The following is a 15,650-nucleotide window of genomic DNA, read 5'->3' on the forward strand; positions in this document are numbered from 1 at the left end:
TGGTACTCCAGGGAAAGGATGGTTAATGCTATGGAAAAGAACCTTGATAGAACATCATGAAAGACTGGAAGCATGACACCACTGGCACTGAAGATGGCATGACTGTCAAAGAAAAAGCCATAGAAGTCATTGACCCCAAAACAATAAATTCCTTCCGGAGAAAACTATATCCAGATGTTGTATATGACTTCACATAATTTATGACAGAGCCAATCAAGGAAATCATAAAAGAGATCGTGGATATGGCAAAAAAAAAAAAAAAAAAAAAAAAAAAAAAAAAAAGATGGTGGAAGCAGGAGAGTAAAGATTTCAATATATGGATCTTGGAGAAATTCAAGATCTAATAGACATCACACCAGAGGAATTAACAGAAGATGACTTGATAGAAATGAACACTTCCAAAGCCTGACTATGAGGCATAAGACGTAGAAGACGTACAAGTAACAATGTCATAAAACAAATTGCTATTAGATAATCTGGCAGAAGGTTTCCAATTATTCAAGAATGCTTTTAACTTCTTTTATGACATGGACCCTTTTGTAATACAGGTGCTAAAATTAAAGAAAACAATAGGACTGTTACTGTATAGATACCTTTTTAGAAAAGCAAAAAACATCAGACAGAAATTATGGTGTAGTTCTGGAAAGTTATACCAGGTATGCTTGCCTCTCCTGCCTCCCTTCCATCTTCTCCACTTCTTCTGCCTCTGCCACCCCTGAGACAGCAACACTGACTCCTCCTCTCCCTCCTCCTCATAGGCCTGTTCAATGTGAAGATAATGAGGATGAGGACCTTAATGATGATCCACTTGCACTTAATGAATAAACATATTCTTATCTTCCTTATGATTTTCTTAATATCTTCTTTAGCTTACTTTATTGTAAGAATACAGTATATAATACATATACATAATACATGTTAATTAGCTATTTATGTTATTGGTAAGTCTTCTGGTCAGTAGGCCACTAGCAGTTACATTTTGGGGGAGGCCAAAGTTATGTGCATGTGCATGTGTTTGTGTGTTTCTGTGTTGGGGGTCAGTGCCCCTAACCCACCACCAATTGTTCAAGGAGCAGCTGTACTCACTCCTGCTCTTTTTACAACTTGCATGGGATATCTTTTTTCATTCTTTCACTTTTAACTCATTAATGTCTTTGGACACAGATCAGAACCTGCGTCTCTTGTAGACAGTACTGTTCAATCACATTTGGTTTTATTTAATCCGTTCTGCCAATCTCTCTTTTGAAGCATTTAAGCCATTTACCTTTAAAGTAATTACCAAAAATGAAGGATCTACATCTATCATTGTGCTTTTGTTTTCTATGTCTTACAGCATTTTTTCCCCTCATTTCCTGAATTACAGTTCTTTTCTTTTTAGTAGATTTTTGGTACTAAATCTTTTAATTCCCTTCTCATTTCTTTTTGTGTGTATTCTCTATAGCTGTTTTCTTTGTTACATTTAACATCCTAAAGTCATAACACTGTAAATTAAATTTATACTAGCTTAACCTCAACAACACACACAAAAAAACTTGGCTCCTACATAGCGCTGTCCCCACCACTTTTTAAATTATTGATGTCACAAAATGACCTTGTTATACATTGTGTCCAGAGACACAAATCCTTTTTATGCATTAGTCTCTCAAATCATGTAAAAATCATCAAAAAGTGGAATTACCAACCAAAGTTACAGTAATACATCTTTGTATTACAACTGCCTGTGCATTTCCCTTTATCAGATATCTTCATTGCTTTTATGGCATTAGTTTCTGTCTAGTGTCCTTTCAGTTCAACCTGAAGGACTCTTTTTAGCTTTCTTGCAGGGCAGGTCTACTGCTATCAAACTCCATCAGCTTTTGTTTATCCAGGAATGTCTTAATTTCAGCCTCACTTTTGACAGAAAACTTTACCAAATACAGAATTGTTTGCTGACAGATTTTTTTTTCCCTTCAGCATTTTGAACATTTCAACCCACTGCCTTCTGGTCTCCAAGATCTGATAAGAAGTCTGCTAATAACTTTATTGAGGATAGCCTGTATGTATGTATGTTATGTATACGCTGCTTCTTTCTTGCTGCTCTAAAACTTTGTCTTTGGCCTTTGACAGTTTGATTATAATGTGCCTCAGTGTGGGCCTCTTTAATTTTATATTACTTGAAGTTTATTGTGTTTCTTCTAGGTTTATATTCATATATTTCATCAAATTTTATAATGTTTCACCAATTATTTCTCCAAATTATCTCTATGCTTTCTCTATCTGGCACTCCGAACAATGCATATATTCATCCACTTGATGGTGTCCCACACGTCTCATAGGCTTTGTTCATTTATTTTTTCAGACTTTTTTTTTTGAGACAGAGTCTTGGTCTGTTCCCCAGGCTGGAGTATAGTGGCGTGATCTTGGCTCACTACAACCTCTGCCTCCTGGGTTCAAGTGATTCTCCTGCCTCAGCCTCCCAAATAGCTGGGATTACAGGCACACACCACCATGTATGGCTAATTTTTGTATTTTTAGTAGAGACAGAGTTTCACCATGTTGGCCAGGCTAGTCTCAAACTCCTAACCTCCGGTGATCTGCCTGCCTCAGCCTCCCAAAGTGCTGGGATTATAGTCATAAGCCACCATGCCCAGCTTCAGTCTTTTTTATTTCTGTTCCTTAAATTTGATTTCAATGACCCTATCTTCAAATTCACTCATTCTTCTGCTTGCTCAAATATGCTTTTAAATCCCTCTAGCAAATTTGTTGTACTTTTCAGCTCCAGAATTTTTCTCTATATTTATTGATGTTTCCATTTTGTTTATAGTTTTCTTGACTGTCCACATCATCTTTTAACTCTTTAAACATCTTTAAGACAGTGTTTTTAATTTGTCTGGTAAACCCACAGTCTGGTCTTTTTCAGGGGCAGTTTCTTTTCTTTTTTGCTTTCAATTAGTCATACTTTCTTTATTCACCTTGTGATTTTTTTGTTGTTGTTGAAAACTGGACATTTGAAATTTATGGTGTGGTATCTCTGGAGATCAGATTCTGCTAGGCTTTTTGTTCTCATTCATTTAGTTTAAAAAAATAGTTACAGGGTGTCTGCATACTAAAGATTAGCCTGAGATGTAAACTGAGGCTCTTCTGAGTTCATTTCTAAGCCTGGACCTTTTCCTGGGCATGCATGGCAACTGTCTAAATTTTTCCGTATATGTGGTTGCCAAAGGTCCCAGTCCTTACATTTCTGGTTCCCAAAATGGAAAAAAAAAAAAAAAAAAGAGAGAGAGAGAGAGAGAGAAAAATGAAGGGGAAAAGCACCAAGTCTTTAAATCCCCAGGAACTCACTTCATCTAAAACAATTGCACTAGAAAGAACCATTTCACTTTCTCCACCCTAGGCTCTGGGCGTGGCTGAGACATTTTGCCAAGGAGGTGGGGATGAGGGACAGGGGAAAAGTAATTCATTAAATCAAAAGAGCATCTCTCCAGTGAATAAGGGCAAGGGCTTGCAACAATGGCAATGAGTTGCAATAGCTGCTCACCTCTGTGTTTATACCTCCGTGTCTGCACCTCCATGATCAGAAGGAGCAATCAGTGACTAAAGCACGGTTCCCCAATATTTGCAGAACAGGGCCCTAATGCCTATCCTGGCTTCTGCAAGCTGCTTCAGGAACACATACAAAGCTGCTGGGGGTAAGTGATGGGTAACCACTACCATGTTCAAAGCTAAAATTAACCACATGTAACCACAATTTGCCACACAAGCCTTCCTACAGGAACAGCCTTTGAGGTCAGTATTGGAGGTTTGTTCTGACACCACGGGGGCCTATGATTAGTCATCTCTTTCCTTGGTTCACCTCTGGTAAATATGTGGCCTATGTTTAGCTTGGATCTCTCACTGAAGCTGTCAGCTTCTTGTTTTCCATCAAAATCTTGTTTTTGAGTGCCCTTAGATTTGACCTTTCCTGTACACTCATTCAAATAACGTCAGTTCATTAGCAGAGCTTTTGACCTCTTGATTTTACGAATTGTTTTCCCCATTCGATGAAATCTCTGAGCCATGCCCCAGAGGCTAGGGTGGAGTAATTATTTCTAGGAATGATTATTTCTAGCATCCATGTTTTAGGAGAAGGGTGCTGGGTAGGGAGGGTAGGAAGGTGATGGTCTTCTTGGCTTTCCTCTTCTGGCTTGGAACCTCCACCCTACTGAGTCAAAGTAAGGGTAACTGGACCCCTATATTCTCAGGACACCATGCCTGAGATAGAGCCTGTGTCAAGTGAATGGGGTCTGGGTGGAAGGGAGTCCTGGAATTCTCCTCAGCTGTACTGACCTGCAATTTAGCCTCTTAAACAACTTGTAGATGTATAAGAAATACTAGCAGTCTGCCCCTCCCATGTAGATGCCACTGCCCTCAAATGGGAGCTGGGAGGCAAGGGAGCTCTGTTTTCTTGGCTGCACCCACCTAGAGTTTGTCATATTGACCTGGGAGGAAGATGGGGTGGAACTAGTTGTGGTTCAAATACTACAGATACTCACTATTACTAATGACTTTTAAATTTTCTTGAATAAGTAGTGCTTAGTTGCTGTATTCCCTAAGAACCACTTCCAAAGACCTATTTGATTTTCTTTTCTTTTTTTTTTTTGCATGGATGAACCTTTATTTTTTTAAAAAATAGCATTTCAAATAAATTAAAAGGGACCACCATCAAGTGTTCAAATTGTGAAGAAACAGTTGAAAACCTAGAGAGACTCCAAGTTGCAGTCTTCTAACCTCATTCTTTGTCCAATGGCAAAAACCCACACATCTCAGTACTCCCACTCATTTTTTCCCTACTGAGACGAGGGAAGCAATTGCAAACAGGAGACCAGACGGAGGAGAAAGCTGCATCTGATTGGAATGAACATTGCCACGTACTTGCTAATACGGGTTTCACTTTACAACCAAATGTATTCTTTCAAAAATAAAAAAGGGGTGAGGGAATCTGTATGTTTTTAAAAATTGCAATTATTTAGGGATAAAACACTAACTCTAGTGCCTTTAACAGGCAACAGCATTTTTTTTCCTCCAAAGTCAAACACCATCTGCAGCTCAGCCTTTGTGCTACAAGCTTTTCAGAAGATGTTACCTAAACTTTATTAAAAGAAAAGAACAAGTTTAAATATAGACACGGGACTAGTGTGTATTTTCTTTCTTTTTTTTTTTCTTTTTTCTTTTTTTCTTTTTTTTTTTTTTTGAGATGGAGTATCGCTCTGTCGCCCAGGCTGGAGTGCAGTGGCGTGATCTCGGCTCTCTGCCTCTTGGGTTCACACCATTCTCCTGCCTCAGCCTCCTGAGTAGCTGGGACTATAGGTGCCCACCACCACGCCTGGCTAATTTTTTTGTATTTTTAGTACAGACGGGGTTTCACCGTGTTAGCCAGTATGGTCTCGATCTCCTGACCTTGTGACCCGCCTGCCTCAGCTTCCCAAAGTGCTGGGATTACAGGCGTAAGCCACCGCACCCAGTCATCTAGTCTGTATTTTCAAGTCCACATTCTTCATCTGAAGCACTGTATCAGGGACCCCCCTGAGTCTGCATGTTTTCAAATTCACAGTACACAGAACCAGTTTTTCTTTTTAATTTTTTCCTCAGTCAGAGCAGCCACACACAGTGGCCACTGACACCAGAACCTTGGGCGGGGCCTTTTCCTACTAGGCCTGTCCAGAGCTGCCCATGGTGTCTCCTTAAAAAGAATTCATGCAGTCATGCTCAATGGATGGGAAAAAAAGCAAGAAAATAAGCACCTGGTTCAGGTTTCCTCAGATCCATTCAAAATTGCTATGTTCCAAATCTGCTGCTAAATGCCATTTGTCCACTTTGTGCGTGTTGAACAGTCTGTGACCTTGGAGTCGGTCTCAATTCGAAGAACTGCTATTGGACGCCCCAAAGGTTGATGCAATAGCAGCTCCAGCAGGGCTACTCACAGAGACCAATTTTCAGATACGATGCAGCAAGTAGGGGGTCACATGCCAGTTGCTGGGCATCAATGGGGTCCTCTTTTCGGTAGGCCAAGCGTGGAATAAACGCCTTTGCTTCAAGTGTTACTACTCATTTTGGTGGGAACTGCACTTCAGCAGCTTTACAAATAGTATTCTCTTGCAGGATGTCTTGCTGAGACTGGTTATGGCCAAAAGGCTTCCCTCCAGAAAAACACTGATAGAAGATCACACCCACCGACCACACATCACCTTTGAGATCTTTGGTGGTTCTTTCTCAACCACAAAACACTCTGGTGGTAAACAGCAATAAGTACCAGCACCTTGTGATGTTAGCTCCATGCCACCCACTGAATTGTAGCTATCATCCATGATCTTCAAAAGGCCAAGCTCTGTAATTTTTCTCTCTCCACACGCTGTACCATTTACTAAAAGAATATTCCCTGGTTTGAGGTTATAGTGTATGACGGGAGGTTTTCTTTTATTTAAGTACTTTAAAGCATTCACAATCTGCATGATAATGGACCGGGCCTCTTTCTGTGACATTAATTTGTGCTGTTTCAGATAGAAGTTCAGATCATTCCCCTCACAGTATTCTAACACTGTACAAAACGAATCAGTATCCAGAGAAAATTAATCATACAGCTTAATTATTCTGGGATGATCCAGTTCTGTATGAATCCGGTATTCCCTACATACACGCTTGTGGTAATTCTCCTTTTTCTCCTCTCCAGTTTTTATTTAACTGGTGAATTTTTACAGCTATGTATCTTGGCTCTGTCAGTTCAAATGCCTTGTAAACTTCACTGAAACCTCCTCTACCCAAAAGACGTAACAACAAATATCTGTCATTTAGTGTTGGGTGATATTTAAATTGTGAGTTATTTTCATTATGTATCCTTTTTAGTTCCCTGATATATAGATTTCTAACCCTTGCTAGCCTTTCCAGCTCTGCGTGGATCTCTGCTTCCTCCTTTTTAAGATGACCTAACCTGAGTTTGAAGATTTCTTCTTGTTCATGGTATTCTGCTATGTTAACGTTTCATTTTCAGCTCCATTGGTCTTGCTTTTCCGCTGTTTCTGCTCACTGGTTGCAGGAGGGTCCTGACTCATTGCAGGAGGTTTCTGTTTTGCTAACATTTTCCATTGTATATCTCTTCCCTCTGTGAATTTATCCTTTCCTGTTGCTTGATAAGATTCTGAAAAGCATAACCATCTGTCCACTGTTCAGTAAAAGAGGTCCCTTGTCAGACAGTAGAAAAGTGGTCCAAACTCAAGTGGTCTTGCATGCTCTTATCTCTGCATTCCATTTCTCTTTTTGACTTTTCTATAAGGACTTTCTTGCTCATTGTCACACATCTATTTAATCTTCCTTGTATCTCTGTAGCATCTTTTGCTGTTCATCAATCTGTGTCAAATCACAGTTGGCTCTTAATAAATCATCTGTTCTTCCCTCCTTCTTAAGTCAGAATTCTTAACTGTTTTCTAGTGCAGATATTTTTTCTATTGTGAGGTCGGACTGGGTCTGTCTGTGCCAGATGGAGATCTGTTTTTGGGAGCTGCAGGAATGCTCCGTGTTGCCAGATCCCGTAGATGAGGGACTGTTTTGCTGAGCTGAAACAGAAGTGAAGCAGAGGCCAGCTCCCCTTTGTGCCAGCTGCTCTGTGTCAAGCCGAGGTTTTGTTATCATTGCTGACATGAGGCTGTTGGCAGAGCAGACTGCTCCTCCATCACCTCCTTTGTAGCGCTGCCATCTAAACCACAGAGGGGCTGTTCTAGGCATCGCAGTAAGGGACTGGATAAGGAATGTTGCGGTGAGAATTGTGCAACTGGTGGAACACTTCTGTCAGGGCTGGTTCCTGGCCCGCTTCCCCCAGCAAACTCAAAGTAATCACTAATTTTATGTACCCTAGTAGTGACTTTCCCTTGGCTAGTTTCATATGGTTCAGCTTTTCTTTTCAGCTTTCGCTGGTCATTCTGCTTTTTCTCACGAGTCTCTACTTCTTTATCACTCAAGGATCCCACACTGCATAAGCTCTGGTTGGAAGACTTACTATTAAGTGGTCCCTTTCGTTATATCTGATGTACTCTCCTTCATTTCGCCTTTTGTTTCCTGATTTTCCAACTCTTGAATATTTCCCATTCTTCTGTTTTGCAATATATTTATTTCTTCTTGCATCGATTTATTGTTTTTTCCTCTTCTTTTCTAGTTTTCCTTACTAACACCTACTGTAGTAAACCTGGCCTCCAATAATTCCTGCCGTTGTGGGTCCAGGCTATACAATTCTTCCATCACTTCTGGCTGGCAGAGCGTCTCCAGGGACTAAAGGTGCTCTGGGATCCCAAAGACCTATATAATTTTCATCAGTTATGCTCACTTTACTGAGAAGTAGGTCTACAGAGGTCCTCATCCTGCCATTGTGGAAGTCATGGTAACTTTTTATATTTATTGCCCCACTAGAAAATAAGTTCTATAAAAGCAGAGAGTTTTGTCTGTTTCATTTAGAAATAACTCCTAAGCAACTATGAAAATGACTTATACCTATTGGTTGGATGAATATATTTAGGATTTCCTTGGTTATCTTATTTAACTCTCAGAATAGCCCTACAAAGTAGGTACTACTACCATTCACATTTAGAAAGGAAGAAACTGAGGTTTTCAGTAGTTAAATTACTTGTCCAGTCACACATGTGTTAAGTGTGGTGGATGTATATGCAGGCCTCACTGACTCCAAAGTCCGTGCTCTTGAACAGTGTGCTTTACTATGGACTGTTCACACCTCTCAGTCTTACTAGATGGCCTTTAACAACTCTTCAATCACATTCAAGAGCCTCACTCCCCAGTATAGACAGCTGCAGAGATGCAGTTCTTCTGGAATTAAGGCCTACACATTTTACTGAACATACTTGGCCACTTACACAGGGAGCTTTCCTCAAAGAAAGCAACAAATGCAACCACAGCCAACCCACTGCTCAGTCCCAGTCCCTACCTTTACTCCCTCTTCAACCCTGATCCTGGAGCACAGCCTATCATCAAAGGCCTTTACCTACATCCAGGACAGGCTTGAAAACCCAAGATGCTAATGGACACAAATGACAGTCATTTGGAGTTTTGGATCCCATCTACTATAAGCTAATCTCACCTTTTCTAACCACTAAATACCACCGAACTCCCCTCAAACCAATTCCAATTGTGCACAAACTTCCTTTCCAGTTCTCTGCCCAGAACCAGTTCTATGCCCAGAACCAGTTCTCCAAAGGATAAAGGCTGAAGACTGGAGCCTCAGTAATCAGCTCCCTCAGAAGCTGAAGACAACATAAGCCCCACACAAGGGGCTATGCCTTCCCCTCCCTGTGTCGTCAGAGGCCCAAATCATCACATTGCTGAATTTAGTGTCCCATGAGCCACTGTAGACACTCGGTAGCAATCATTCCAAAAGTTGTAATAAGTTGGTGCTGCTCAAATTAATCTCCTCTCCCTGGAGGCCTTGCCCCTTCAGAATCAAACAATGGACATGGTCTGGAGTCATCTTAAATAACAGCCTGTGTCTACGTAGAAAGCTACCACAAACTGTTTATCAATTTCACTTGTGAACACAGAAAAAACATTTAAATAAAGCTGAAAACGAGACCAACAATTAAAGTGTCATCTCCATGACTGTTTTTTTCCCAGGTTGCAAAATATATCAACTTGGAAAAATTACATATATATTAAACAAAAAAGAAAAAAAATCAGAAAACATAATCTAAAAGAAATGATTCATCCTCTCCATTCACTTTAAGTGCAAAGTCTGACATTTTTACAAAAGGCATGATGCTTTGTGATAATCTCTTCACTGAACTATGTACCACGAGAATCTTCAGTAGTAAATATACATGTATTAAATATATATTAATAAAATACCTCTGTTATATTCATTATAATAATATAGTCAAGATCAGGGGTGTCCAATCTTGATCAGAGGTGTCCAATCTTTTGTCTTCCCTGGGCCACAATGGAAGAAAGAAATGTCTTTGGCCACACATGAAATACATTAACACTAATGACAGGTGATGAGCTAAAAAAAATAAAAGTCACACAAAAAAAGCTCATAATTATTGTGGGAACTGGCCAGCAGTCCGCAATGCAACGGGGCTCTCTCTTTGCTCCCAGGCAGATCGGCAGGTCGAGAAATAACAGACACACACAAAATAGTGAAAGCTGGGTCCAGGGGGGTCACAGCCTTCTGGTCCCGTGGTGCCAACAATGCCCTGGATATGCCAGCATTTATTATTGAGTTTAGTGAGGGCGGGGGTACGTTAGTGAGGGATTTAGGGTTATTTGATTATGTGGTGAGATGGTCACATGGGGATGAAGTAATTCTTTAACATAACATCTGTACAGAGAAGTACAGTATACAGAGATAAGAATTTACAACATAGTGTGCGCATCAGTAATTTCCAACAGAGCCTTAAAACAGGAACAGCAGTAACAGTTACAGCAAAAGCTCATTACAAACAGTTCATAGAAACAGGAGGTGAAGTTTAATTTCTAACAGAGCCTTAAAACAGGAACACGGTCTTTCCATAACCTATGATTAGCAAGATATTAATCAATAGTAACAGTTGCAGCAAAAGCTGGTTACAAACAATTCATAGAAACAGGACCTGAAGTTAGACAATCAGTTAGACCAGAAATTCTCAGAAGGGAGTATGAACCCTAAAGAGGCCTAGAAGAGCCACGGCAAGATAAGGGCATTTATAGCCCTATCTTATCCATATGGACAGATGCCCCCCATGCGCCTGTTTATAGGTTTTCCACGAGGGTCGCATTCCATTCCCACAGCTATAAACATCTGCTTTTCCGGGATAGGAATCTTGGTGTTGTGAAACCTCCCTGACTGCGCGTCCATTCATAGGCTCTCTGCAGGGGGAAGCACATCACGCGCTGTTGGCTCATTCTGACAGTACAACCTGGCATGGTCTTTACACAATCCCGCATGCAATTTTGAATTTACAATAATCAGAAGCATTTCATCTTTTATTCCGTAGCAACAGTTTCAGGGGGTCTCCCTACACATGATGTTTTAAGAAAGTTTACAAATTTGTGCTGGGCTGCATTCAAAGCCATCCTGGGCAACATGCAGCCCATGGGCCACAGGTTAGACAAGCTTGATCAAGATGCTTCCATGTGCTAAAAAATATCTAGAATTAAATAAATGTGTGGTCTATGTGAAGGAAACTATAAAACTTAGTCAAGATGTTTACATGTTCTAAAAAACATATAGAATTAAATGTGCAGGCTATGTAAAGGAAACTATAAGTTTATTGAATGACACCTTAAAAAATGCAAATAGTGGCCGGGCGCAGTGGCTCATACCTATAATCCCAGCACTTTGGGAGGCCGAGGTGGGCCAATCACGAGGTCAAGGGATCAAGACCATCCTGGCCAACATGGTAAAGCCCGGTCTCTACTAAAAATACAAAAATTAGCTTGGCATGGTGGCATGTGCCTGTAGTCCCAGCTACTCGGGAGGCTGAGGCAGAAGAATCGCTTGAACCCAAGAGGCGGAGGTTGCAGTGATCCAAGATCACGCCACTGCACTCCAGCCTGGTGACAGAGCGAGACTCTGTCTCAAAAACACAAAAAACAACAACAACAACAAAACAAAACAAAAAGCAAGTAACAGGAACTAATCATTTTTTTGAACAAAAAAAATTATGCACATTATGTCACAACATTCCAAACAAAATCTCAACAACATTCTGTATTTTCAAATCTTTTGTACTGCTGCTAGAACAAATGTAAATTTTATGTGAAATAATGAGGGGGGTCGAGAATTTTGTGAAGATACAGACCAAAGCTTAACTAGAGATCTTTTTTTTTTTTTTTTTTGAGACAGTCTCGCTCTGTCGCCCAGGCTGGAGTGCAGTGGCATGATCTCAGCTCACTGGAACCTCCATCTCCTGGGTTCAAGCGATTCTTGTGTCTTAGCCTCCCGAGTAGCTAAGACTACAGGCACGTGCCACCACGCCTAGCTAATTTTTGTATTTTTAGTAGAGAGGTTTCACCATGTTGGCCAGGTTGGTCTTGAACTCCTGACTTCAGGTGATCCACACACCTCGGCCCCCCAAATTGCTAGGATTACAGGCGTGAGCCACCGCACTGGGGCAAAGATGCATCTTTAATGGCTAGAATAAACTAAGTATTTCAGAGTCTGAAAAAAAAATATGTAAAGGCCTAAGATCATGTAAGAATTCAGTATGTGATAATGGTGGCTATGTCAGTTTTCCAGAAAAATGGAACCAATAAGATGTACATATAGACAGAGCTTTAGGATAAGGAATTGGCTCACCTGATTATGGAGGCTAGCAAGTCCCAAGATCTGCAGGTTGAGTTAGCAAACTCGAGGCCCAGGAGGACTGGGAGTATTGTTCCAATCTGAAGGCTCAAGACCCAGGAAAAGCTAATGTTTCAATTGAGTCTAAAGGCAGGAAAAAGCTGATGTCCAGTTTGAAGGTCACTGGTAGGAATTCTTACTCAGGGGTGTTGGCACTTTTGTTCTATTCAGGCCTTCAATCAATTGGATGAGTCCCACCCACGTTCATCTGCTTTACTTAGTCTACTGATTTAAATGTTAATGTCATCCAATACCCCCTCACAGATATACCCAGAACAATGTCAGACCAAGCATCTGGGCACTCCACAACCCAGTCAAGTTGACATATAAAATTAACCATCACAATGACATTTCAAAGTAGAGAGAAATAGGCCTATTTAATAAATGGTGTTGGGGTAAGTGGTTCTCTCTGTAGATCACATGGTATGTGTAAATGTTTACCTCACATAATAAATATACTTCACATGGAATATAAAATTTAAACTACCAAAGCGTTTAAAAATTATGAGCAGTTCTAATCTTAATGTTAAGATTGCATACCAATTGCAGGGGGAAAAATTACTTAAAAGTTTTTTTTGTTTTGTTTTGTTTTGTTTGAGACGAAGTCTCACTCTGTTGCCCAGGCTGAAGTACAGTGGCGCGATCTTGGCTCACTGCAAGTTCCACCTCCCAGGTTCACACCATTCTCCTGCCTCAGCCTCCCGAGTAGCTGAGACTATAGGCACCCACCACCACGCTCAGCTAATTTTTTTGTTTTGTTTTGTTTTGTTTTAAGTAGAGACGGGGTTTCACCGTGATACCAGGATGGTCTCGATCTCCTGACCTCGTGATGTGCCTGCCTTGGCCTCCCAAAGTGTTGGGATTACAGGCGTGAGCCACTGCACACAGCCAAAATTACTTAAAAGCTTGAAGTAATTTGAAAACTTAAAAAATATATATATTCCCATAGACAAATTTTAAAGTATACCTCCCAGAAATGAGAAAGACTATCCTGTTGATATGTTGTTCATAAAGTAAAAAAAACAAGTTTCCATTGTTCCTGTAAAAAGGTAAACTATGTACTTAGATTGGTGAGAGCACATAAACCAAGAAAATCTTAATAATCTTCCATGACTAGCTATTATAAAATGATGAGCACCTCAGTTAAAGTGAGCCTACTGATATAAGCCAACATCAAGAAAGTGAGGTGTAATCAATATTTTTAAATTGTTCAATGTCTGTAGAAAATTTAGAAATTAAAATGTTTAAGAACTATTTTATCATGTCATATTAGTAAGGTTGGAATTTTTTTAACAACAAAAAAAAAGAACAGCACCCACTGTGGCAATGGTGGGCCCACATTTCCGAACTTTTTCTTTTGTTTTTGAGACAGGGACTTACTCTGTCACCTAGGCTAGAGTGCAATGACACAATCACAGCTCACTGCAGCCTAAACTTCCCAGGCTTAGGTGATTCTCCCACCGCAGCCTCCCAAGTAACTGAGATTACAGTGCACCACCATGCCCGGCTAATTTTTTGTATTTTCTGTAGAGAAAGGGTTTCACCATATTGCCCAGGCTGGTGTTGAACTCCTAAGCTCAAGCATTCTTCCCACCTTGGCCTCCCAAAGTGCTGGGATTACAAGCATTAGTCACCCCACCCAGCTGTCACATTTCCAAACTTTGAATGGGAATGAAATCCATACAGACTTCCTGGAGTCAATTTCATTAGAACCCCTATTATCCAGAGAGTAGACTCTGAGAAATTAATTTGAAGACAACTTGGTGGTTGTGTGTCTGTGCAGATGGGGGAAAAAAAAAGGGAGAGAGAGAAAAAACTTGGACAAGCGTAGAAAGGTATATGCTCAAAGGTGTACCTCAATAATGTTCATTTGTAAGAGTAAAAATATGGGAAACTACCTAAAAGTGAGCCATTGGTAGGTGTAGATAAAATATTGTAGATAAATGATTGTTGAGAAATTTTAAGTAGTTGTTAAAAATGGTGAGGTAAGGGTAGGAAAACTAAGATGGAAAACTGTTATGTACTGTAAATGAGTTCACCATATACATTATACTTCTATTGTGTAAGAGTGTGTGTGTATCCTAAAAGGACACTGAAATATAAGAAGTCAAACCAAAAGCCCCTGACAAAACTAACACACATAACAGAAAGTACTATTTTCCCCACTCATTTTCTCATATAAATAAGTGGAAAAATGCATTTTCAGAGAGTATAACCCTATGACTTCTGTGGTAAAGTCATGTCAGTGATTTTAATGTCTATATTCTGAGTATTATTTCCTCATCATTACCTACTAAACTAACTCCCTGTTGTTTCATGGTTAAAGTTCTTCACAGCCTTTGATAGCATCTGACTGCTCTTCTAAAGTTATTGATGTTCAGGTATGTTTTTCATCACTACCACTAACATTATCAGTTTGAAAACTTAGGCAACATTTCTATAGGAACTTTAAAATATATTTAACTGTAATAATGTAACAATAATATGTGTACACATCACCAAATCATCTGAGAAAACTAAAAACCACACATAATAGTAGTATCAATTCATCTAAGGTTAATTTCCTGTGGCTGAGCTGATACTACTATTTATTTCTCTTTAGAAGCAATTAAAAATACAACTTACAACTCTCCAGTCATGCCTGGATCTAATTAAAGGCAAATCTCTTATGATTTTGTATGTATTCTAGCATTTGATTAATATTCTGACCATATTTCTTGATTTTTAATACTCAAATGTCCATAAAACTCCAGTATGTTATAAATTCTCTACAGGCACATATATATTGGTTACAGTGCATGGAAAAAGGCCCAGACAGAACTAAAAACCAAGTTACTTTAGGGAAGTGAACCAATATGTGAGTGAGGTGGGTTGAAGAGAACTCATCTGTCAAATTCCAAAGAATATTTATTCTCCCAATATCGGCAACTGGTGCAGACATCAGCACAGGGGAATCTAGGCCTGCGAAAGCTAAGGAAGTCCCACTATGTCATGGGCACCAGTCACGGCTGCCAAGTTTCTCCAAGTTCGTTTTCTGTTTTAAGGGATGTTATCAGAGATCCACAAGAATAGGGTAAGCCTTTACAAGAGGTCTGAGTTGAAGAAATTCTGAACTCCTCTCTTCTTTTCTGAGGTCCTGAGCTTCCTTTAGGGGATTGGTAAAGGGAGAATTTTTGGCTATTACTGAAAGCAAGCTTACGGTTAAGGCCCACTTTTGTAGAGAGGATAACTACCCCCATTCTGTAGATAAAGAAACCAATAACAGACAGCATTGGCCATACGAAAGTATGGACTCCAAACATGGCATAGCTTCATATTA

The 15,650-nt window shown here is 40.0% G+C and overlaps 1 pseudogene; it reads right to left on the reverse strand.

Moving 5' to 3' along the window:
* Nucleotides 1-5,276: 5,276 nt before the first annotated feature.
* LOC126963100 (serine/threonine-protein kinase tousled-like 2) lies at nucleotides 5,277-11,704 on the reverse strand (annotated as a pseudogene).
* Nucleotides 11,705-15,650: the final 3,946 nt, after the last annotated feature.

Source organism: Macaca thibetana, chromosome 9 (genome assembly GCF_024542745.1).
Source record: "Macaca thibetana thibetana isolate TM-01 chromosome 9, ASM2454274v1, whole genome shotgun sequence".
Lineage (NCBI taxonomy): Eukaryota > Metazoa > Chordata > Mammalia > Primates > Cercopithecidae > Macaca > Macaca thibetana.